We start from the raw sequence: 25,860 nt of genomic DNA on the forward strand, positions 1-25,860 counted from the left end.
TGGAAAGATGAAGAGGAGAATAAATTAAAAACCCTTCCAATATATGTGCCTTTATGTGTTCTCATAATAGATTGTGTTTAACCCAGTATCTTATTATTTACATTGAATTATAATTACATATAATTATCAGTCTGCCACCCTACATTAGAGGGAGAGAAGAAACTATACATTTTCCTTTACCTTTAACCATTTAACCACTACGGTGGGACCTTAGTTCATAGTTGATAAGTGAAAAACTGATGTCTTCTTTATCCCACCTTATATCTTCTATACAGATTGTATTCAACTTATTTAAACTCAAGAAATCTTTATTAAACCTCAACCATGTACAAGACTCTAGGCTACATTTTCCAGAAAAAAACACAGATGAGCAAAACAACGTATCTTACTTCAGGAAGGTCTAAAGGGAAAATAAATAAATAAAATGAATATAAATTTACTATAATAAGGAAAAAAATAGGTTTTGAGGGTAACAGTAAACACAGAGTTAGAACACATTCATAAAGTAGTCATAGAATGATATCCTGAGCCACTCCTCACCTCCACTTCTGTGCAATTAAAGACCAGACTATAAAAGAGAACATTGACAATCCATATCACGAACAAATAACTACCATGCCTGCTCACAGGACAATACATGTGAGCTCTAAGTGCATAATGAGATTTCAGAGATTTAAGTGAGGGGGCAGGAATGGTTTTCTTGGGGAGACATTAAGATGAGCCAGCAAGAATGGGTAGAACATCATTAAAAAAAAAAATAGGAACATGATTTTTCAATTGGGAAAAAAGAAAAAGCTATTACCAATTTTCAGAGAAGAAAGCAGGGGGAGGGTTTAGCCCTTGGAATTGTTTGTCCAAGCAGGAGACTGGAGTGGAGGACTGCGGATAGGATAGTATTAAACTAGAGTATCAGAGCCTTAGCCACCAGTGAACCTCAAGAATCAAATACCACTTCCTAGGCTTGCAATAGAAGCACCTGTGTGACACCAACCTGAATGGTTAAAGGCTCAGATGGTCCTTTGGTTCTCTTTGCAAAAACATAGTTTGAGTCAATTGTCTAACATCTTTGTCAGTCTTTATAACTTGGGAAATGTAGGTTATAAGCTAATAAGGGCTGAGTAATTATTCACTAATGGACTATTGAATCTTATAAAATATCCTAGACTTTAGCTACAAAATAAAAATAATAAGTATGTACTCTTCTCTGATATTAGCATATTAGTTCACAGAAACAGAGCTTTTAAACTAGCAACCATGTCAGGCAAGAGTCTGGTCAAAATACATGCAAATGGTTTTGGAAAAGTTCAATATTTTTCCCAAGTTACTCTTTGAGAAATGGTATCTAGAATGTATTATTTTATTATATAATTAAGATACATGGAATATTTTAGAAATTGGTAATACATTGTCCCAGCCATTAATTACCTGTATGCTACTCTTTATGTATGTATTTATGTAAATCATGCTCACTAAATGTGAGCCAGGCTCTAAACAAGATTGAAGTGATTGCAAAGATGACTGGAATAGGATACCTGCTCATAAGGGCTCACAATTTAGGATGCAAGAAAGAAATAAACAGTGCAGGAGGTATTGCCTTTAAGGAACCATCAACTCCTGCCTCTAACACTGCTACTAATAGCATCAAAATCAGGAAATCACTTATTTTTAACAATCATAGAATCTGAAATTTTCTTTTAGACAAATTACATATTTAGCCCTTCAGTCTTTATTGAATATTTATTGATTCTGTAATAAGAAAAACAGCAGCAATATTTTTTTAGGAGGTACCAGAGATTGAACCCAGACCTTATACATGGGAAGTAGGTGCCCAGCCACTAAGCTACATCCACTACCCTCGGAGCAATATTTTAAAAATATACTGTACTTATTGGGCCTGGGGGAGAAAAATGAACAATTTGATTAAAACAATCTAAATATATATTTCAATAAAACTATCAATAGTAATATGTGGAGAGATGAATGATTTTAAAATACCCAATTCCTTGTCTCTTAGTAAATATCACAATTGAAGATAAATTACTTATCGTTAGATCATAGGAATAATTGAGGAAGTAAGCTAATTTATGTTGTGTAGATTTTTACAGCAATTTGAAATAAATCTGTCGTATAAGTGATCTGATCATTTACTTTCAGATCTAGGTCAAAGGATTTAAAGGTCCTTGGGTTTGACTATATCCTCATGACTTACAAGATCGAGATATCATTAATGACCTATTTTATATATTCTCTCCCCACTTTCGAATGGTTTGGTTTCTTTATGTAGCCATACATATATATGCTTAATTTCTTTAAATTCATCTTCAAAATTCCTGTCAGTTCTAATGCAGAGTGCAATTTTTTCTTTGATAATTTCAGTGCAGGTGAGAATCATTTTTGAGAGCACCACTTTCTTGCGATTATTTCACATCCACAACATAGAGGTTTCACAAAGGGTCTTTATGGTTTGCCCTTTTGGATGAATGGCTGGATCATAAGGAGTTAACATAGTTTAAGACTTGAAAGAGAAAAATGTTCCTAGCAAAAAAAGGCTTACAGCTAAATAATGAGTGCCAAGGTTGAGGCTGCTCTTTCTTGCTTTAGTGCTAGAGCTGCATTATTCACAACTGCCAATCAGCTAATCTGAAAAGAATTTGTTCTTTACTGCATTTCTCCTTTATTGCTCCCACCCCACTGGTCTGGTATACATTGCCTCCAGCTAAGAGGGTTTAGAAACAGCTCCTAAATAGACAACAAATGCTGGTCGATGAATCGAAGGGCAGAGGACACTGTGGAGAGAATGGGGTTTTGCTCACCCCCATTTCCTTTTCACATTTAGCCCTTGCTCCTCGAGTCCTGAAAAGCTCAGACTATTGCAAAATGAGAAATTACCTGTCAGTTTCTGAAAATTCACTGAGCTTTAAGTGAAGATTCGGGGTACAGCACTGGTTGCAGCTCCCTGCAATATTGGTGGTAAAAAAAAACAAACTTTTTAACTCTACAGTAAATGAATTTTAACAAATTCTACCGTAAATGGATTTTAAAAACAAAGCCACTGCTGTCTAACCTGAGCACCATTAAGTGTGAGGTGACGGAATTGGACATCATGATTTACAGTTGAAAACAAAGAGCCCTACAGATGAAGGCGAGATCCATGCTCTGTAATTATCCCTACACAGACGTGTCGAGTGTCCTTACAAACGCTTTCCCTGTTATTATGCCAAATGCAAGTGTGTGTGAATGGGCAATGTTAATAGACATATAAAAGTAGATATATGTATAAATAATTGGAGTTGTATCTTTTAACCAAGCAAGGAGTAGTATCTTGGCAAATTTGATTAATACCCCAGGGTACAGTCTTTCCCTTGGTATATTTAAGAAGCACTAGTTAAGAATGTTAGAATTTATGTAGGTCTATTGGGGAATAATTATCACTCAACGCATTAGCAGTGAAAAATCAGAGGACGTTGCCAGATTTCCTCACTTCCAAAGCAAAGCTAAACATTCTCCTAGTCTGAGTCAAACGGCCTTTGTTAATCTCTTGCACTGTTTCACCCAGTGGCAACGCAAGAGTGACACTGGCTTCTGCTGCTGATATTTCCATTCTGGGGAATACATAGATGTGAAAGCCTCTTCATCCTAAAACAGAAATTGCTGCCTGCTCCAACAGCACCCACACCTGGGGAATGTCTGACTGACATCTACCAGAGGAGTGGATTGGGTTGGGTTTGTTTGATTTACCTGTTACTGTTAGTTCTGGAAGGAGAGCTGAGCGGGAGGGCATGGATCTGTTCAAATTGTCAGGGCTGAAGGGGTGAAAGGTGGGCATGGCTAGCAGAGCACTTGCTAGTTCCACCTCCAACCCCACATGAGCACAGTACCAGCACCCCATCTCTCAACAGTGCCCCCTAAGCTGCCAGCCCAACTCCTCTCTTCATCATGCTCACCACGCTCACCAGGTCTCACTCCTGATCCTGCCCCGACCCACTGATGTGCTTCCTGACTCTCTACTAATCCCATGCCACCCCACAAACTCTGATGGGGTAGAGTGGGAGCATGAAGCCATCAGACGGTCAGCGGCAATGCACACCATGGGCCACCTTTCAAAGACTCATATACGACTAAGCCTCAAGTCAACCAAGCCGCCGTGAGCCCCGAGGAGTGGGGCAAATGTCTGCACAAGCACAGCATCCAATTGTCCTAACAGGGAAAAATAAGCAAATAATGGAATCATTTAACAGACCCCAAGGGCCCCTAAAACAGTTATTTCATTTTATTTTTGATCAGAGACAGCTCATTTGTTAAGACACACCACTGAGAATCCAATGACTGCATCGTTTCTATCCTGCTGAAAGAACATGCCTCCCCTGCCACCATGCCGATGTATACATAGTGCCATGTAAATGTGGTGTGCTAAAAATGAATTGTATCCCTGTGACGCGAGTGCACAGGCATGTGTGTATGTCTATAAATACTAAGCACAGACAGGTAGAGAGTGAGCAGAAAAGGGAGCAGGGAGGGGGAAAGAGAAAGAGAGATTGAGCGATTGAGCAATTGAGAGAGAGGGCGAGAAAGGGACTGGGGGGGAGAAAGATTGAGAGAGAGAGAGGAGATTGAGGGGGGAAGAGAGACTGAGGGAGAGGGAGGAGGAAGGGGGAGAGAAGGGGTCTTGGGGTAGAGAGAAAGATTAAGAGAGAGAGGGAGAGAGAGAGAGAGCATGCGCTGTTCTATAGCGGGGAGAAATCCAAAGGCCTCACTGCAGTGCAGTTTTACATACAGGCCTGTAGGAGCAACCAGAATGTTATTAGACCATAAAAGCACATCAGGCTGATTTATGGTTTCTGATCAAGGTTTCTGTGAAAATTACTCTGCATCACCGGCTCAAGGTGACTGCTACCATTAATGTGTGGAAAATAAATGAGATGGGGAGGCTGATAGCAGAGGAAGGAAAGGAAGCACTGAGGCAGTTTATACAGCACAGGTTCCCCATTTTGTTATACAGTGCAGAGAAGCCTGTCATCAAAATGATTGCTGTGGGGCAGGAAAGGCAATTCTTGGTAATTAGATCTTATGGCATGTAGCTGGTGCTTTCTTATATCGAATGTATCAGGATATTAGCCGGAACGCTTGCTTTCTGCATACCTTCTTCTTTTCTGTTCTCTGCTAATATTCAAATTCGGTAATCTAAATTTAGGGAAAAACATTGCAATATTGTTCTCCTTACTCTATCTCTTTTTAATAGTATTCATTCTCCTTCTACTGTCTTCCTGAGTCTATTTATTTCTAATGGGATTCATTCCCCAAATTTGAGACTTTCCAAGAGAACTTATATCTAGGAATATTTGCTACTTTGATTGTCACAGAAATTTCACTGGTCTTCTCATCCCTGCCCTGATTATAATTCCACACCAAAGCATTTCAGAGATGGAATGTCATGCTGCTTGTTTAAATGTAAACAAATACCATATATCACAAAGATTTTCATACGAGATCGTTTCAAAAGGTAAGGCAGTTGTTTGCTTGAAAGATTGCATTCTCCTCCACCTGTTTTTCTTTACTCTTTTAGTACAGCCTGAACCTGGGACTAGCATATTGACTTAGAGTTGAAGATTAGAACCTGCGGCTAGGTTTTGAATCTATATGCAGGTAGAAAAGCTCATGTTCTTTGGAATGTTTGAGGTGAAACAGTAAATTAAAAGACTTTCAAATCCTTTTCCTGGTTCTGAACATTTGCCCTTTGGCACTGCTGATTGGCAGGGCACCCTGGAACCTGGGGGTATCTGCACTCCCATTTGGCTTCTGCTGCAGTGATAGACATTATTAGGAGCTATAGCTTCAAGCAGACCCACGGGCTGGAGAGCCCGCAGCCATCTAGCCAAGAAAGAACTGAGGTCTGTGTTTCCCTCACTCTATTTTTTAAGGTAACTTTTACCTTTCAGTGACTAACTTCCTATCTTTATATTATAGCAAGGCTAGACTGATGTATCACCCCTACACACACACACACACACACACACACACACACACACACACCTGAAATATTAATTGGACAAAAACATTCAATATTGATGTTTCTTACACACCTTGTCAAGGTTTCTGTTTCAAAAGCTCAAACTCTATCCCCCTAAATACAGACTATAAGAAGGTAATTGAGGCAGAGAATTCTAATATGCAGTGTTTTAAACTCTTCAAAAAAGCTTTCCCTCACATCATCTCATTTGATCTTCACAATAGTGCCAAGAGATCACTAGGATAGTTATTATGATTTTCCTCTTGCAGATGGAAATGCAAGCTCAGAGAAGCTAAGTGTTTTGCCTGAGATCATTTTATTCACAGTAGAGGAGCCAGCTCTTATTTTCCTTGCCTTTATCTAGGTAGGATACTACAGTTAAAAAAAATCATTGTCCTGAGAGGAAACAGACTGCTGTTCTCTTAGTGGCTCTGCTATGAACAAGAGGCAAACACTAGGCAAGGTTCCTAAACTGCTTGGTTTCCTCATTTTGCTCAGCTTTATACAGGCTATTTAGTTTTTCAAAATCTTCCTAATACACTGCACTATTCAGTGATGAATAACAAGTCACTATCAACACCATAGAAGCAGAGAAAGGAACTACCTTCCCCCAGTTACCTCCCCTCCCTTCTCTAACATACACATCCATGGGCTCATATGCATGTGAGCACAAACACCATTCCACTTCAAAGAGAAAATTTTAAGATAAGAGAAGCCAGAAATTATAGGAGTGTGTGAGTAACCAAAAATGTCTGTTTCATCTTAGGGTAAAAATTTAGCTCTGAGAACAACCACTCAACTTCATACACAGGAGAAGGACAGTGTAGAGGCTTCAAAGGGATGTGTGCCAAAATAGGTCATTGTCTGAGGCACTGCCAGAGAGCAATTGCTTGATGGCCATGTCACAAGCTGAATGGATCATCTAGATCTGCCCTCAGGAGGGGTCATCCTCCAACTTACACAGCTTCATTTCACTTGGTAAAAGCTGACTTTTACAGCAAAAGATTCTATAATTTACAAGTTTCTTGAAGCTCCAAAAGGATTATTTAGTTGACCTTCAGGAGGTCCTTTTGTAAACTCAAAGGGTAATGGTATAATTTTTGGAATTCAGCCACCCATGAGATAACATGAATGTTGGGGAGGAAGCCACCTTCTTGCTTTAAGAAAACAAATATTTTTCTTGAAAAATGAATAGTCAGTTGATCACTTCCTCTCCCCTCAAAAATATCTGTTTCACAAATCCATCCCCTTGATGACCTTAATATAGTCAAAACTTACCATTGGATTTCTTCGACCTGTTTCAGCTATGACACTTGATTGGTGTTTCAGCAAGCAACAGTATTACCCTAGGTGGAGAATTTTGAGTTCTGGGTGTGGTGATGTCCATTCCTCTCTTCTGCTTCCCTGACCAAAGCCTTGCCATCTCAAACTCTCTCTTTTCCTCCTTTCCTTCTAGAAGGTGAAATATTTAAGGATCTAGAGGAAACTAGAAATGATGTTAAGGGACTATAAATTTCAGTCAGAGAGAAAATATTTGGGAAGGACTCATTTTGTGGCCCTCTAACTGAATCAAGAGACAAGGTGGAGGGAAAAAGAGACCTATGGCAGTGTATGAGCAGTTCTAGATAGGTGCCCACATGGAACTACCACCTGCTCTGAAGTCAGCCTGTTAGCACACGATTGCTCTGGATGGGTCAGGATCAATTGTTTCTGTTAGGAATAATGAACACTGTGTATCTGACTTCCCACAAAATGCACTAAAACCTACCACCTAGCTGAGAGAAACACACAAGAGCCTGGTAGCATGTTTATGTGTGGTATAGAGGAAAAAGTGAGTCAGAGGGGGAATGGCAAGACATGGGGCCACCTGTCTTTCCAGCAAAACCAGCTATATACTCTCCTTAGCCCCGAGGCAACAAGCAGTGCTGCTGAACTGCTTAAATCTCCATTTTTCATAATTTGCAGATCAGACATTATCTCTCTCCATAGAAATCCTGCCATTTCTTTCAGATAACTCACTAGAAATAAAATGGCATTCTTTCTTTCCTCTCTATAAGGAAACATGATGATAGGTACATTTCAGTTTAGAGCTGTAGATGAAAATGATTTGCCTTTCAGCCCTGGTAGCCCAAATCCCCAGGACCTGAACATTTCCCAAGAGAATTAGTGCTTATACAATGGCTTCAGGTTTTGTCAGTTTTGCTGTAAAAATATCCAGCAATTTTTTAAGTACTGTAATTTTGAAAATTTACATTTATTTTAGAAGACATCATCTAGTGACCTATCAGACAAAAAGAAGTGAGAAGAATGACAATGCCCTTCAATAAGTGGATCCAAATCTTTCCAAACTTTACATGATAAACACCTATTACTGCAAGGAAGATTGCATTTTCCTTGTTTCTTCACCCAATCTAGTAAACCTTCACAGAAAATGTTTCTATCAGTGAAGCTCTTATGCAACAAAACCTATCTCAAAACACATCCCATGTTGAGGATTTTGGATTTCTAGCCTACAAAACCATAAGATGATAAGTTCTTGTTGCTTAAGCCAACAGTGTATTGTATTTGTCACAGCAGCCCTGGCAAACCAAGAGACTCTTTTTAATACACTATGAAGACAAGTTACCATCATTAACCATTTTTAGAACAACCTATTGTGCTAAGTTATGAGAGTTCAAGATTGCTTTATATGGGAATTTAATATGTCTTTCCTTCTTTCCTTTTTTTTTTTCTTTTTTTGTTTGTTTGCTTTTTGGCTGCAGAAGTTTAATCTTAAAGTTAAGTGTACCTTCTCTTCAAGGAGAAAAAAAGCTATTTCTTGGTTGATTAACTTTAGTTGTTTGTAAAGTCTCAACAAGATCTGTTGCAAAAGAACCAGGGAAATGGCGAGGTATTATGGAGAAGGCAAAAGAGAAAGGATTGGGATATTAACTAAATATCTTGGCCAAAACTGAGAGGAAAAGGAGCATCCCTGCCAAACTTCAAAGATATTTTACCTGGCTCAGGAAAGGAGGAGACAGACATACAGAGAGAGAAAGACAGTGAGAAAGGACTGCTGGGGTATGTCTAGGAAAATAGGCAGCCTTGTATTGATGCCTATTTTATAACAATGACCTGTAGGCAGTATTGCACCTTCCTGAAGGATGTTGTTTGAGCATCTAGAAGCTACCTAGGAACTACATCAACTTAGCTTATCATTTAGCCCCTGTGCTCACCCAGGTGTAAGGCTGGATGTACTTTCTATTATTTCTGAAAAGGATTTCCCTTTACTTCTAAACAATCACTTGCCAGAGATGGCATAGCTGGAGCCATGCTTGTTTATGTTCAGAGAATTTGGTGGGTCCCTATCTGACTTATCTAGTATGGGCCCCACTATTCTTTACCCACACCACGTGAAAGCTTAAGACAAAAAGAATGAAGTCTTGATATTTAGGAAGGTATGGAGTGGGCAGCAGTGAACAAAACTAGCTAAAGACCACAAGAGCCAAGGTAGTGCTTTCTCCTCATGTGAAAAAGCAATTCTTAGAATCCACAAGTGGTAGAGCTTAGTTTTTCTGGGCTGAAGACGTGGTTGAGGTTTGAGAACCAAGCATCTTTACTTGCCTGAAGTGTCCTCTGGGATTATCTCACACTGGAAATCCACTGCAATATTTGGTTGAACCATTAAAAAATTTCAAATATTCAATTATTTTTTTTTTTGTCTAAAATGGCAACTTCGTGTTGTTTAACATAATAATAAAAGATCTGGAAATTTGGGAAGCCAACTGGTTGATGGCTACAGAATTTCTGTATCAGAAAACTCTGGTTGCAAGGAGAGGAGACATCTAAGGAATTTGTCATGAAACTGAGTTTGCTTAGCAAATGCATTGCTTTTTTAATTCCCCTCTCCCCTGTTCTCAGTCAGCTGTCCTCACCACAGCCACTGATCCAACCAAGGGTCTTTCTATCACATACATATCTAGAAGTAGACACGCCCCAAGATTTTGCCTTCAAACCATTTCTTTTCTTTTTATATTCCTCCTCTTCTACTCCAGGGATTTTTAAGTATCCCACCAGAATTTGTGATTCCTTAATCAGCATGTGTACTTCCTCTCCTCCTTACACAATGATCCACATTCCTCCACATTGTTTTTCTAATAACTTTACCTTTATGTTCAACACATCCCAATCCAAATTCAATCCAAATTTTACTTAAGCAGAGAGTGGTTCAGTCCAAAATTCCACCTACCCCTTACATGGTTCTCCGTTTGTTTTTTCTGAAATAGGTATCCCTGATTCAGTGGAGTTGAATGACCACATCACTCTTCTTCTGGTCACCCAACTATGGAATGTAAAGTCACTTGTGACTTCTACCTCACCACTCCCTATGCTTTACTACCAAATTATGCCTCAACAAATCTTTCACTTATTTTTATTAATTCAGCAATCAGTGTGTTCTATTGCCTCTCTCTTTACTAAATGTTCCTTTCTATCTTATTCTTTCCTTGGATACTGCTTCAGTTCATGCCCTTATTACCTCTTGCCTGAATTTCTGTAGTGTCCTCCTGACTCTCTCTCTTTGTATAAATCCCCTTGCTGCTGCAAAATTAACATTTATTATTTTTTCATTTTATGACTCTAACTGAAAAAGATGAATGATAGAATGATTCCTTATCACCTAAGATGGAAAACAGTAAGAAAACTGTGAGCTGGCATACAGCTGGTCACAAAAAGTAGGACAAGACATCACAATCAATAGGAAAATTATAATGTTCCAAGGGAATGGCAGGCTCAGTCAGATTTCAGGCCATAGACAGCACTAGAGTTTCAAAGAGGAAAACTCAGCTTCTCAATCCAATGCATTAAATATAAAAATAAGAATGGCAGGTAACTTCATGGGTCATGGAGGATGTGGCTAAGGCTAAGTTCTATTAGATTTAGGGGTAGAAATGCTGTAGCTGCTTAAATACTATCAGCTGTTCATTTAGGCTGGTATGAAAAATTGGGCAGGGTTGAAATTTTGGGAAGGGAGTTAAGTAGGTCCAAACTTCTTGTGGAACTAGAGAAATAATGCAGAGCCTGATAATACTGTTATTTCTCTGCTCAAAAACACCCACTGACCCTTTATTGCCTTTAATTTTCAATAAAATCCTCACCATATCCCTTCATTCTACCTTTCCAGCCTGGCATTCTATACCTTTCCTACATAAACTTGATAATTCACCCAATCTGCAAAATGTCTTGCCCACTTTGTGCCTTCATGGGTTCCTCTCCCCAAAATACCTTTACTTCATCATCTGTGTCAAAAATACCATCTACCATTCAAGTGCTAGGTCAGATCTCACTGTATCCCAAAAGCATTCTTGATTCAGGAAGATAGATAGAATGTTTCCTCCTGAGGACTTTGCACCCTCACAAGCCACTTACCTCTAACTAGGACCTTCTTCAGTCAAAGAATCATGCCTTGTTGAAAACCAAACCCAATGGATCCAACTAAATGCCTGCACATAAAGAGTATTTAGTAAAGATACATTTACTTCAGTTACGTTTTTATACTCTACCTTATACTTTGGACAGTTTTTATTCCGTTCTAGAAATTATAATTGTTTCTTGAAGACAGATGTCATGCTTAAATCATTAATCCTTTATAGTGCCTTTCACAATGTCTTATCTGTTTCAGGCTTCAATCAAGATTTATGTACTTTATTAAATTATCAAGTTATGTGTTAAATTGTATCACTCAAGTGCCTTGCTTTCCCTAGACAGTGCATATAGATGTATTGACATTAATGTTTTCATTCAAATCTCAAAGCTCCAATCCCCCATCTGTGAAGGGGATTTGGTCTTTGGTCTTTAAGAGTTCCCTTACCCCAGTTCCTAACTAGCTTCATGGCTCCAATCTCCAAATGTTCAATCCAGACACCTCTCTCCACATTGTGTTAAATAATCTTTCTAGGGGAAAAATGTGCAAATGTATATGAAACCCTCCGTAATAAAATTTCTGATAGTCACTGGTGGCATGTCTCTGCCCTACCTTCTCTAAACTTGATGTGCTGCTCTGCCTTCCAGCTTTTGCTTCATTTATTTTTCAACCTAGAATGCACTCTTTACCTCATTCTTACACACCAAGAAAATTTCCAAATAATTTTTCATGTCTCAGATGTAGCTTTTTCTTTGCAGTGGAAAATTTCTGACAGCTCTCTCTACTCCAGTCCTGGTAGAACTCATTTTATGCCTTCTCTATCCTAACCAGTACTGTCTTTTGCTATAACATCTGTAAAATATGTTCACTTTGTTTGCAAACACATCTTGTGTTTTGTACAACTTTGTATATTCAGGGCCTAGCACAGGGTTTCTCAATCTCAGCACTAGTGACATTTTGCACTGGATAATTCTTTGTTGTTGGGGGGCTGTCCTACATATTGTAGAATGTTTAGTAGCATCCCTGTTCTGTATCCACTATATGCCAGTACTCCTCCTCTAAGCTCAGTTGTCACAATCAATAACAAAATAGCCCATGACAGAGAACCACTAACCTAACACTTATCTTGGCATGTGAGAGCATGTGAACAAATAAGAATGTGCATTGTTTTTTCAGGAACGGAAGCAATGTCAAGAAAGTGTAATGCTTAGCATTTTCATTTTGTAATTAGTCTTGAAAAGAAAGGGACTCAATGGGTAGGCAATAGGCCATGGCAGGCATGCTGCAAATATTGGGACTTGTAAAGAAAAAAGAAAGAGCCAGATGTTGAGTCAAAGCAGGCAGAACACGTAAGCTAGCAAGTTGTAGAGCCAAACTTTGAATCCTGGCCTTGATACTTAATTGGGGGACCATGTGGATTTTCCAACATAGATATGAGAGCAGCTGGACAATCTAAAGGCATAAACAAAATGGGTCAGGAATGTGCTCTAAAATATTCACCTGAAATGCACATAGATGTCACTAGATCATTAAGGTAAACAATTGTTTGGTATTTTCCCAAAATTGAAAGAACGATGAACATCCTTTTTAATGGAATAGAAATGAAATGGAACCTCCTCCCTTCCCCGATCTGGATTTGTCACCCACCAAAATTTGGTAAAACAAAAGCAGAAACAACTACAGAAGGACTTGGATTTAAATAAGCAAAGTTTTTTAGGATTGGTCAAATATATTTTTGCACTGAAATAAAAAACATGTTTTGGAAATGCAGAAGTCATAAATAGCAAAGCTAATGCCAACACAGCAGCAACACAAAAGATCAGCAGAGGCATGACTGAGTGTTGAAAATAAAGTGGGTTCTGAACAGACACACTGAATATGGGAATTGGGGTTTTGTTTTTAAAGCCAGTGTAACAAATGATGCTACTAGTAACTTTGGCAGGCTGCTTAAAAGCTAGTATCTCAAAAAAATGATTTTCTCTTCCCTAGCAAAAATATTATTAAAATGAAACTGGGATATTTATTTCCCTTTTTAACACAGCAGGGATTGCTTACAGCAAATAAGCCTAACAACATTTCAGTGCAAGAACCACTGATTCTGCTAAGAGCCGCCCATTGTCATTACCCACACAATACATTAAACGCTTAAACCACACTTAGCAACACAGTCTACCTCTGCCGCCTGCCTTCAAAGTGCTGTATATTTTCCCCCATAAGAATCTTAAAAGAGGTTATGAAACAGAAAAGAAGGTCCTCAACTGTTCTCTGTCTCACCTCACCCTATCCTGACCCTCAATGCCAGAAAAAGAGTGAATAGACCCAAAATGCAGCATAAAGATTAGGCTCCAGACGTGAAAGGAAACACCAATTAGACGACTTTTATTCAGCATCTCCATCGTGTCAAGAATTTGTATTAGGTTCTGTGAATTAAAAAAAAAAAAGGTAACTCAAATGAACATTTTTCTTTAACTTGAGAATTATTAGAGAGAAAAAACAACAGGCCCATGAAACAACTGATGTTTACAAAGCAGGCTGCTTAGAGCCTTGAGTGAGGAGGCAGAGGAAGCCTCTGATTCTTTCAGGGATTTCAATGAAGGCTCAAGAAGAATGTTTAATTGTTAAAGGGTGTGTGACAGGCACTTAAGAGCAGAATAGACCCTTATCAACTCCAGAGAAAATTAGATTTAACAGCACTTGAAGTCAAACGGGTGAATTAAAGGGCATTAATATGACAGCACCTGTGTCCTTGAGCCAGTGGCTCAATCTCTCCGAGACTCTGTTTTCTCTTTCATGAAAATTATGAAGTGGTATACAACACTCTTCAAAGGCTGGCTGCAAAGTTGAAGTGAATATAATGCACCTTGTATGTGCACAAGCAATGTGGTTGCTATTACTATTATGCATTGACTTCTAAAACAATGAACTTCTAAATGAATGGGCAGGATAAAATGTGCCATATTTATAAAAAGTGATTGTCTCTTGATAGTAGGATTAGAAGTGAATTATTTTCCTTCTTCCTATTTTCCATATTTTCTATAAAAATTCTGTAATGAGCATATATTATTTTATAATCAGAAAAAATCAGCATTAAAAATATTTTAAATGTAAATTTATTGGATGAATTATTTGGCAGGATAATAAACATTAACACAACTCACATAATAAAATCTTTGATTATATTGAATACCTAAATGGTACCAAACCCTGGCAGATGACACACACACACATGGAAAAGTATGCTGCATGTCCTCAGGGAGATTCATCTTGTGAATTAATATGTCACTCTTCTGTTATATCTATAAGAGAAGTAACAAGTACAAATAAACTACTCCTGTGTAGACAGACCTCTGTAAAAAAGGAAATAAAGTTGAAGAGCTCAAGATTAGAACAATTAGGTTCATGTTCTGGTTAACAGCAAAAAAAAAAAATAGTAATTGGCTGCCTACCATGTGCTGAGAATTTTCTAGGCAGAGGGAATAAAGTGGTGAACATACAACAAGCGTGTAGCCTTAAAGATGGCATTTAGTATCTCTGCCCCTGTTTTCCTCCCCTTCCAATGGGAAGGAGTAAATGAGATAATGTATAGAAAATGTCTGGTACAAAGCAAGTATACTGCCCCCTCCTGTAGTGAATCATTCCCATTAGGAATCAACATAGTACTAAATCTCTCATTTTCGAAGTAAAATAATAATAATAATAATAAAATGTCCATGATTTATGATTCAAGTCCCGCTCTGGTTACCAACTCATTTTCCTTCTACCCTTTATTAGCTACACTCCTGATAAAATATCAGTCTCCAGTTCTTCCCCTCCCATTATCTCTTGAACCTATTCCAGACTTTGACCCAGAAAGTGTTTTTGTCAACAGGACCCAAGCTAACAAACATTATGTCTTTGTGCAAATTAGAAAACAGTGACTCTCTGGATGGGTGAATACTGTGTAGCTGTGTCCACCATGAGGATGTATCAGATGCAGGGAGAATTTTCCCTCCACTCTCCCACTGGACTTGGGAACTTCACACAAGGCACAACCTTCACAACCACAGTGGTTCTGCCTCTCCTGGCCTCTGAGTGCTTAAAGCTAATGCTCAGTTCTCAGTCCTTATTTTACATGTGTTATCTGCAGCATGTGCCAGAGCTGACAACTGCTTTCTCTTTGAAGCACCTTCTTCACAGCACTCTTATTTCTCTTTCACCTCGGTGATTCCTCCTTGTTTCCAAGACGTCTTAATAATAGAGTTGCTTCAGGGTTGAGGCCTTAGATATATCCTATTTTCTATCTAAAATAATCCCTTTATAAAACCAATCTTATCTCACAGATTTTAAGGCAATCATTTACTGAAAATGCCCAAATACATACTTCCAGCCCGGATCCTTCACATGAATTGCAGCTCCTGTATCCAGCTACCTCCAGGGCATCTCCATTCAGGTATCTAATAAGAATGTCAATGTTAACATATCAAAGTTAAGCCGAAGACTGAGTTCTTAATACCACTACTCCCCCAATATGTTCTTCCATTCCTTCCAATTATTCAGGTCAAAAACCTTGGATTTACCCAGAATGTCTTCTTTCTCTCATACATCACATCCGTCTATCAACCTATCCATCAGCAATCCACTGTGGAAAGAATTAAGCAATTTCTCACTGCCTACACTACTCATACCTTGTCTATACCACCATCATCATTTATCCATTATTTCAAATGCTTCCTAACTGTTGAATCCACTCTGGGCCCCTTTCAATTTATTTTCCACATAAATCAGAGTGATTATGTTAAAATTTCAGTCATATTATGTCACTTGACTATGTAACCATTCAAAACCTTCCAATGGGTTCCTATCTAACCCAGAGAAAAAGCCAGGGATCATGATGTCACACAAACCCCACCCTTCACCTGGCCCTCATAGCCTCTCCAACCTCATCTCCAACCCTGTTTATTTATATGCTCACCTACTTTAGAGACTTTCTACTTGCTGTTCCTGCCTCCCTTGTTCACTCATTCACTTTCTTTGGTTGTCAAATCCTCTGTGAGGACTCCCATGACTACCCTATGTAAAACTCCAACCCTCCATTTTCCTTCCCAGGCTTGTCCCAATAATTGTTATATATTTTACTTATATTTTGTTTATTCTTTGTCTTCCTCCAAAAGAACTTAAGCTCCACAATGGCAGAGAACTTTCTTTGTGTTCATTTCTTTATCCCTAGCACCTAAACTGGAGCATGACAATTGAAAAGTGGCTAATAAATATTTTTTGAATAAATGAGTAATTGAGTGACCATTCAGTAAGAGTCAACAGTGGCACACTTGTTCCTAAATGGCATCACCATAGAAGACTCAGAGAGGAGTAAAGGTGAGATGATGCTGGCATGACTGACCATTCTCCACGGAAGGCAAAAGGCCTACAGTGATGTGGCAAAACGTAAGCACTGGGTAAGTAAAGGCAGTAGTCATTCCTATGTGTTAAATTTACCAAATTCATGCTTATTTTATTCTCAATTCTCAAGCAACCAGGTCAAGCTCATGTGACTCTAAAAGATTCCTGAAGAGATGAGTGAAGTAAGCTATAGGTCAGGGAGATTTCATGAGATTATGATAAAAAGTATAGAGCAGGAGTGAAGACAACGTTGAGGTACATTGTCATCAGTGTTCTGCTTTTTCTTTCCTTTTTTTCTCAATCCCCTTGTAGCTATTCATGATCACATGATAATTCTGGCAGATAAAATGAGATGAGACTAGGGAAAACCTCTGGGGATTCACCCTGCCAAAGAAGTCACAAAGAAAGTCTCAGTATGAGAAGACAGAGCCACAGAATCATAGCAGCAAGGACTGCTGAGTCACTCTGCAGAGGACAACAACCCTGGAAGGTAACTTAGACCTGCAATAGACTTCGTATAACCAGAAACAGAAGTGATTTTCTATGCCACCAACACCTGGAGGTTATTTGCAATGCAACTTAGACTGGCCTATCCTGTTTAATACATTCATACAGATAAATGTATATTAAACCAATGTGTAAAAGTAATGATAGAGATTGAGAAAGAAAGGAGAGATTCTACTTGTTGTAAAAACTAAAGGAGCATTATGAGCAAAACATGGGCAAATTTTAAATGAGATGCAATAATTGTCTACTATAATAAAATGTTTATGAGAGAGAAGGGAATGGAATATATAAATAGAATGATGTAATGAGTTGATCAAAAAGAGGGCTCCATTGAAGGGTATATACTAAAGGGAGATAATGGCATACAAGTTATGTGTGTATGTATGTGGTGTAATATGTTCATCATGGACCTGGTCCGCTCTAGGCATGTGTACTATTGATAAGATTTATATTGCAACACCTTCTACACCTTACTATACCTTAATATCAGACCTCCTCTAATCCTTGGTTTTCTCCATCGCCCTCACCTGGAGGCACACAGGAGCTTCTGGATATCCAGCATTCCACAACTAGGCTGTTGGAAATAAGGAGTGTTAGCTCTCTGGTGACACCACTCTTACATTTCTACTCCACTTTGACTGCCACATCATGCTTCCATGTTCTATATCTAACAGTAAACCTCTCCTAGATTTACAAATGGGAAGTGGAGCATAAACATGTTCTGCTTTTCTATGCCTTCTGCTATCTACCACTTTTTCTGGCAAAGGCATAGGGGCATTCCTGGACCCTGTACCATAACCCTGGTACCATCTTCATCTTATGATGGAAACATCTCTGTATCAAGTCCAGTGCTCTTTCCTGTTTCAAAGGTCAGTCTTCCAAAATGTGGTTTATCAGATGATATAAATCCTACCACCTTTTACTCCACCACCCATTTCAACAGAGTCTGGCTTTGCAAATCAAAATTCTTTATTTTCAGACTATTTTCTAACTGTAAATATTCAAAAGTTCTTGTAATGCAAAAGTTAAGGAAATGCTTATCTCTAGGGATTTTTCCTCTAAAATAACACATATCTTGTCTTCAATGGTTGGTATACATACATCCCCCAACTCCAACCAGGACAACCAGGAAAATTTTAAGGCATACTGGGAATGAAAACATACTTGTCTAATATTTTTAAAATATATATTATCTGACAAATACACCATGTTTCCATAATCTACTCCATTTCTGCAACAGCTACTTCTCCCAGGTAAGTCAGAAACAGGTCATAAGATCAAATTGCAAACTGCAGTAGAAAGATAACCCAGAGAAAATTGACCAGAGCTAACCTATGAAGCTCTGACAAAATGACTGATGAGGTATAACCATCATACATAAAACACTGACCCATACTATGTCTCTCCAAAGAGAGAGCAGGAAAGAGAACATCTGTGGTTTTTATTGGGACTGGATTTGAATCTGTCAATCAAGTGAAGAGAATTGACTCTTAAAAATATTGAGTCAGAAGCAGATGTGACTCAAGTGTTTGAGGACACACCTCCCACATGCAAGGTCCTGGGTTTGGTTCCCAGTGCCTCCTGAAAAAGCAAAACAAAACAAAAAAACAAACAAGCAAAACAAATGAAAAAAAAAAAAAAACAACGTAGGGAAGCCAAAGTAGTTCAGTGATTGAGTACTGGCTTTCCACATACAAGGTCCCTGGTTCAATCCCCGACACATGAAAAAAAAAAAAATTTGAGTCTTCCAACCCATAAACATGGAATAAATATTCATTTATTTACGTCTCAACTAATTTCTTCCACTTCTGTCTTGTTGTTCCCACTGTAGATGTCTTATACATGTATTAACTAATTTATTTCTATAAATTTGATGTTTTTCACACTGTTTCTTAATTTCATTTTCCAACTGTTTATTGCAAACATCTATTACTACAAACCATAGGACACTGCCATTTATATAATATTAAATACACTTGAATATCTGCAATTTTACATGATTTGCCTTAATACAAATACAAATCATTTTACATATTTATTTTGGATCTAGTGACCTTGCTACATTTACTTATTAATTATAATAGTTCATTTGTAGCCTTGCAGATTTTTATGTCCATCATTGAGTCATATGTAAATAAAATTGTCATCTTCCTTTCCAATAGTTATATATTTTATTACTTTTTGGAGTAAAATTATCAACAGAAGTGGTAATAACAGACATTCTTACCTTGTTCCTAACTTCAGAAGAAAGGGTTTGATATTTTCCACTAAGTATGATGTAAGCTGTAGGTATGTTTTTAGACACATCTGAGCTGATTAAGTTACTTTTCATTTGTATTTTGCTGACAAAATTTAACATGAATAGGTTTTAAATTTTATCACAAACTTTTCCTGCATTGGTTGCAAAAATCCCTTAGCTTTTCTTTTTAATTCTATTAATATAGTGAATTATATTGATTGATTTTTCAAGTGTAAAACCAACATTTCTTTGCTCAAATATATCCATTTGTTCTTGATATATTATTCTTTTTAATATTGCTAGATTCAATATGCTACTATTTTTTAAATAATTTTTGCATCTGGTTTTATGAGAGATATTGGCCTCAAATTTTCTTTTCTTGCAATGCACTGTCAGGATTTAATATTATACTTATGCTGGCCTGAAAAAAATAAATTGGAAAGTTTTCCCTCTGTATTCTTTACAAGTTTATATAAAATTTGTTGTGTTTCTTTCTTAACTATTTGAAAGTATATACAAGTAAAGCTATCTGCTCCTAGAGCTTTCCTTGTTGGAAGGTTTTAAATTATGGTTTTAGGTTTTTTGACAGTTGTGATATCATTTATATGTTCTTTTTCTCCTGCTGCTCATTTTGGAAACTTGTTTTTCAAGGAATTTACCCATTTAATCTGAGTTTTTAAATGTATTACCATTATGTTATTCATAATATCTTTCAATAATCATTTCAATGTATATACAATCTATAGAAATGACCCACTTTGCTGATATTAGTTATTTGTATTTTCTATCTTTTTTTTTATTTAGCTTTGCAAAGTTAATCAAATTTATAAATCTTCAAAGAACAAAATTTTGGCTTTAACTTTATCTATTGCATGATTTTTGTTTTTTTTTTTCTACTAACTCCTATTTTCTTTAGGTTTAATTTTGAATTCCTTTTCTAGTTTTTTAAGATTGAAGGCTAGATAACTGATTTTAAGTATTCTTCTTTTGTAATACATGCATTAGAAAGTATATTTTTCAGAGAGCAGATGTGGCTCAAGTAATTGAGTGCCTGCTTCCCACATGGGAGGTCCCAGGTTTGTTTCCCTATACCTACTAAAAATAAAAAATGAAAACAAGAAAGAAAATTTAAAAAGCAAAACAAATGAAAAAGCCAACTCAGGGAAGTTCAGTGGTTAAGTACTGGCTTCCCACATACGAGGTCCCAAATTTAATTCCTGGCCTCTGGTACCTCAAAAAAAAAAAAAGTATATTTTCCCTCTAACTAGTCCTTTAGTTACATCTCACACATTTTAGTATGTCCTGTTTTAATTTTTCTTCAGTGCAAATATCTTCTAATTTCAAATGTTTATCCCTCTGTTGTTTAAGAATTTGTTGCTTAATTTCCAAACATTTTTTTACTTTTTTTCTGTTGTTAATTTCTAGTTTTATAACCTATGGTCTGGAAAAAAATGGTTTCAACCCTTTGGAATAATTTGAGACTTGCTCTACATCCCAAAATATTGATTACTTTGGGACATGTTCCATATGCACTTGAAAATAATATGGTTTCTATGGTTGTTGGGGTACTTTTCCATAATGGTCACTTAGGTTAAGTATTAGGCTGTAATAATAATTATATTACTCTATAAAAAATCATAGTATTGTACAAATCCTCTGTAATCTTACTGATTTTCTCTTCCATTGTTCTAATGGTTATTAAGACAAATGTGTTAAAATCTCTAAATATTGGGAAGTGGATGTGGCCCAACTGATAGAGCTTCTGCCTCCCATATGGGAGGAACTGGGTTCAATCCCTAGGGCCTCCTGGTGAAAAAGAAAAAAAAAAATACACTAAATATTGTGTATTGGCCTATCTCCCCTTTTATTTCTGTCAACATTTGCCACATTTTTTTATGTTCTGTTATTAAGTGACACAAATTAGAGTCATTATTTCTACTGGTTAAATTGACCCTTTTATCATTGTGGAATACCCTGTATATCTTTAGTAATATTTTTGCCTTAAGTTCTTCTTTTGTCTGATATTAATAAAGTCATACCAGCTTTGTATTTGCACAATATAACTTTCTTTTAAGTTTTAAACTATCTGTTTATACTATAAAATGCATCTGTGGTGAACAGCTATTTTTAAAATTCAGACTGCTGATATAATATTAGAGTGTTTGCACCATTTCAATCTCATATATTCACTAACAAAGTTGGGTTTGGGGGCTACAGGATTTCTATTAATTTTCTAATTTTACTATCTTCTCTCTGTTCATTTGTGTCTTCTTTATAACTTCTTTTAATCAAATATATATTTTTAAAAATTATTTCATTTATCTTCTCTGAGTATTTTGTAGTTTTCTAAGTTATACTTTTCATATTATTCTTTAAGTCACTATAATAGAGAATGCAGTGTGCATCCTTGACTTGTTAAACTGTATGATCTTCAATATACTCAAGGAGATAAAGGAAAATACAGAGAAAGAGCTAAAGGATTTCATGGAAATGATGAATAAACAATATGAGAATCTCAGTAAAAAGATAGAAATTGTAAAAAGGAAAAAAACAGAACTACTTGAGTTGAAGACCCATAACTGAAATGAACAGCAGATTGGAGTGGGCAGAATAAAGAATAAGTGGGCTCAAAAACAAGAGAATTGGGAAGCAGATGTGGCTCAAGCATTTGGGTGCCCACCTACCACATGGGAGGTCCTGGGTTCGTTCCCAGTGCCTCCTAAAGAGAATGAGCAAGACAGCAAGCTGATGTAACAGGCTCGCATGGTGAGCTAATGGAACAGGATGACACAATAAGATGATGCAATGAAGAAACATGACAAGGAAACACAATGAAAGCACAGCAAGTGGGAGTGGAGGTGGCTCAAGCCATTGGGCACCGCTCTCCCACATGGGAGGTCCTGAATTCAATTGCTGGTGCTTCCTAAAAAAATGATGAGCACACAATGAACAGACACAGAGAGCAAGTAGTGAGTGCAAGCAAGGGGGTGGGGATGGGAAGAAATAAGTAAAGAAAGTAAATCTTAAAAAAAAAAAAAGGATAATTGAAATGAATCAGGCTGAGTAGCAAAAAGATGAAAGAATTATAAAGAAAAAAAATAGCCTAAGAACCCTCTGGGTTACTATCATGCATACCAATATATGCATCATGGAAGTCCCAGAAGGAAAAGAAAGAAAGGGGCAGATGTAATATTCAAATAAATAATGATAGAAAACTTCCCAAACTTAGGAAAAGATGTGATTATACACATCTAAGAAGCCAAGTGCACAATAAACAAGATAAACTTGAAGAAAAATATGCCCCATCACATACTCAACAAACTCACAAATTCAAAGGACATGGAGATAGTTCTGAAAGCTGCAAGAGAAAAGCAGCTTGTTATGCACAAGGAGTCACAATCAGATTAACTGCAGATTTTCCATCAGAAATCACTGAGGCAAGAAGTCAGTGGGTTAAAATACTTAAAGTGCTGAGAGGAAAGAATTGTCTACCAAGAATTTTATATCTGGTAAGAGTGCTTTCAAAAATGAGGGAGAGATTAAGACATCCCCAGATAAACAAAAGCAAAAAGAGTTCATGACCACTAGACCTGCTGTAGAAGCAATGTGAAATGGAAATCTTCAGACTGAAAGGAACAGTGGTTCAAAGTAGACTAAAACAATAAAGACCTCCAGTAATGTAACCATTTGGGTAATTATAAATGCCAGGTCTATTGTATTGTATTTTTTGGTATGCAACATAACTTCTTAGTTCCTACAGGTGCTAAAATGCAAAGGCATAAAAAGTAATGATAAATCTATGTTTTGGACATAGAATATACAAAGGTATAATCTGAAATAACTAAAAAAGGTAGGGGTAGGCAGAGACATATAGGAACAATATATGTATATGCTATTGAAGCCAAGTTGTTATCAAATAAAATATAAATGTTAGAGATTTAGGAAGCTAATTTTAACCTCACGGTAACAAGGAAAATATATTTCAAAAATATATATCCATATAGAAATGAGAAGCAACTCAATGTGGTAAAATATAAAACGTCAATTAAATATGAAAGTTGGCATGAACAAAAAAACTGAGGGACAAGTAGGTATAAGATTTATAGAGACCAAATAGAAAATAGTAGAAGAATTTCCTGCACTATCAGTAGTTACTTTACATGTAAATGAATCAAATTCTCCATTCAAAAGACAGAGATTGGCAGAATGGATAAAAAAGCATGACTCCACCATATGCTGTCTGCAGGAGATTCACCTTAAATTCCAAGACATAAAAGGGTGAAAGTGAAAGGATGGAAAAAAATATACCATACAAATAAAAACCAAAAGAGAGTTGGGATAGCTATACTAATATCAGGTAAAATAAACTTTAGATGGTCATTATATACAAATAAAAGAGTGAATTCCAAAAGACTTAACAATTATAAACTTTTATGTGCCTAACAATAGTCCCAAAACATGTGAAGAAATACTGACAGATTTGAAGGGAGAGATAGGCAATTCTATATTTAGAGTATGAGACTTAAATACAACATTTTTAATAATAGATAGAACATCTCAATGGAAGATCAGTAAGGAAATAAAAGACTTGATGAATGATACTCTAAGCCAACTAGACCTAACACTCATATATAGAACATTTCACCCAACAACACCATAATACATATTCTTCTTGAGTGCCTAAAGATCATTCTTCAGGAAGGACCAAATCTTAGGTCACAAAACACGTGTCAATAAATTCAAAAATATTCAAATCATGCAAAGTATCCTCTCTAATGACAATGAAATTAAACAAGAAATCAGTAACAGGAAAAATGGAAAATTCATGAATACATGGAAATTTTTAAATGTACTCAAACAAAAATAGGTTAAAGAGAAAATCACAGGGAAAATTAGTAAATATCTTAAGGTATATGAAAATGAAAATAAAACATAGTAAAATGTAGGGGACACAGCAAAATCAGTGCTGAGTGAAATTTATACCTCTCAATGCTTACATTAGTAAGGAGGAAAGACTTCAAATCAGAGACCTAACCTTAAAACTGGAAGACGTAGAAACAGAAAAACAAACTAAACCAAACAGAGAAGAAAAGAAATAAAGATTAGAGAGGACATAAATGAAATAGAGAATTTAAAAAAAAAACAAAAGAGAAAATCAACAGAAGCAAAATTGAGTCTTTGGAGAAAATCAGTAAAGTACACAAACATTTAGCTAGACTGACAAAGAAAATGGAGAGAAGATGCAAATAAATAAAATCATAAATGAGAGGGGTGACATTGCCACTGACCACACAAAAATAAAAAGGATCATAAAAAGATACTATCAACAATTGTATGCTGTGCTAATATGTGTGAGATTATTTTTGTGATTCCCCAAAAAAGAAAGGTTATGTTTGTAAACTTGTCTGTTCCTCTGGGTATGATACTCTTTGACTGTATTAAATTCAAAGGTGTTAAGTTTACTTTAAAAAAAATCAATTTGGGACTTTGAATCAACCATGTCAGTAGGAAGTGACTCAGGGTTAAGTCCCTGCCCCCTTGGTGGGGTGGTATAAATGGACACTCACTCAAGAAGAAGACACAGAAGAGGAAAGAGCTCTGTCATCATTGATCCTGGGGCCCTAGAAAGAGCTGAACTGTTTGCCTGGTAGTTAATAGCTGAAGAAAACAGAGCAGCTGAGCAGCCTCAACTCAAGTAGTTCTGTTTTTTTCTTTCATGCGGTCACCCCTCGGGCTGAAGTGTGGTTTGCTGGCCTGGCGGGGGAGCAGCCGCAGTAGGCCTAATTCCAAGCCGCTGCCCCCATAATAGGGTGGCTGGTCGGACTCACCGCCACCCCTGAAGAAAGCTCAGCATGGGCGCAGAGTGCCCTCGGGTCTCCCCTTCTCGGCAGCCATGCTTCCGTGGCCGCCCCTCCTCCCGGATGGCGCCACACGATGCCTGTGGGGCAGCACCCTTCTTCTTCTTTCTCCCTGAGCAGGCGCAGGGTGGAAATTCCAGTCTGCCCTTTTCCCCTCCCCCGACAGCAGCAACAGCCAGGCGTGGGTGGAAAAATCCAGTCTGCCCTTTTCCCTCCCCCCGACAGCAGCAACAGCCAGGCATGGGCGGGAAACTCAAGTCTGCCCTCTACCCCAGCAACAGCAGCCACCAATCACTAAACCCTGCCACTTCCCCCAGCAACAGCAACAGCCAATCCCTAATCACCACCCCTCCCCCATCCGGTACCGCCCACTGACCTTTCGCCGGCAACCAATCAGAACAGGGCGTGGCTTTGACCAATCAGCCTTCCCCAGCCCCTATAAAACTCTTGCCTCTCCCTCAATAAAGTGGAC

At 37.4% G+C, this 25,860-nt stretch overlaps 1 long non-coding RNA gene across 1 annotated transcript; it reads right to left on the reverse strand.

Annotated features, from left to right (window-relative positions):
- Positions 1 to 8,727: 8,727 nt before the first annotated feature.
- Positions 8,728 to 17,865, reverse strand: LOC139437957 (uncharacterized). The gene is made up of 3 exons (XR_011647815.1): positions 17,771 to 17,865; positions 15,769 to 15,841; positions 8,728 to 14,704 (listed from the first exon to the last, which is right to left on the reverse strand). It is a non-coding gene; the product is annotated as an uncharacterized lncRNA (long non-coding RNA).
- Positions 17,866 to 25,860: the final 7,995 nt, after the last annotated feature.

This window comes from Dasypus novemcinctus, chromosome 3 (assembly GCF_030445035.2).
Source record: "Dasypus novemcinctus isolate mDasNov1 chromosome 3, mDasNov1.1.hap2, whole genome shotgun sequence".
Lineage (NCBI taxonomy): Eukaryota > Metazoa > Chordata > Mammalia > Cingulata > Dasypodidae > Dasypus > Dasypus novemcinctus.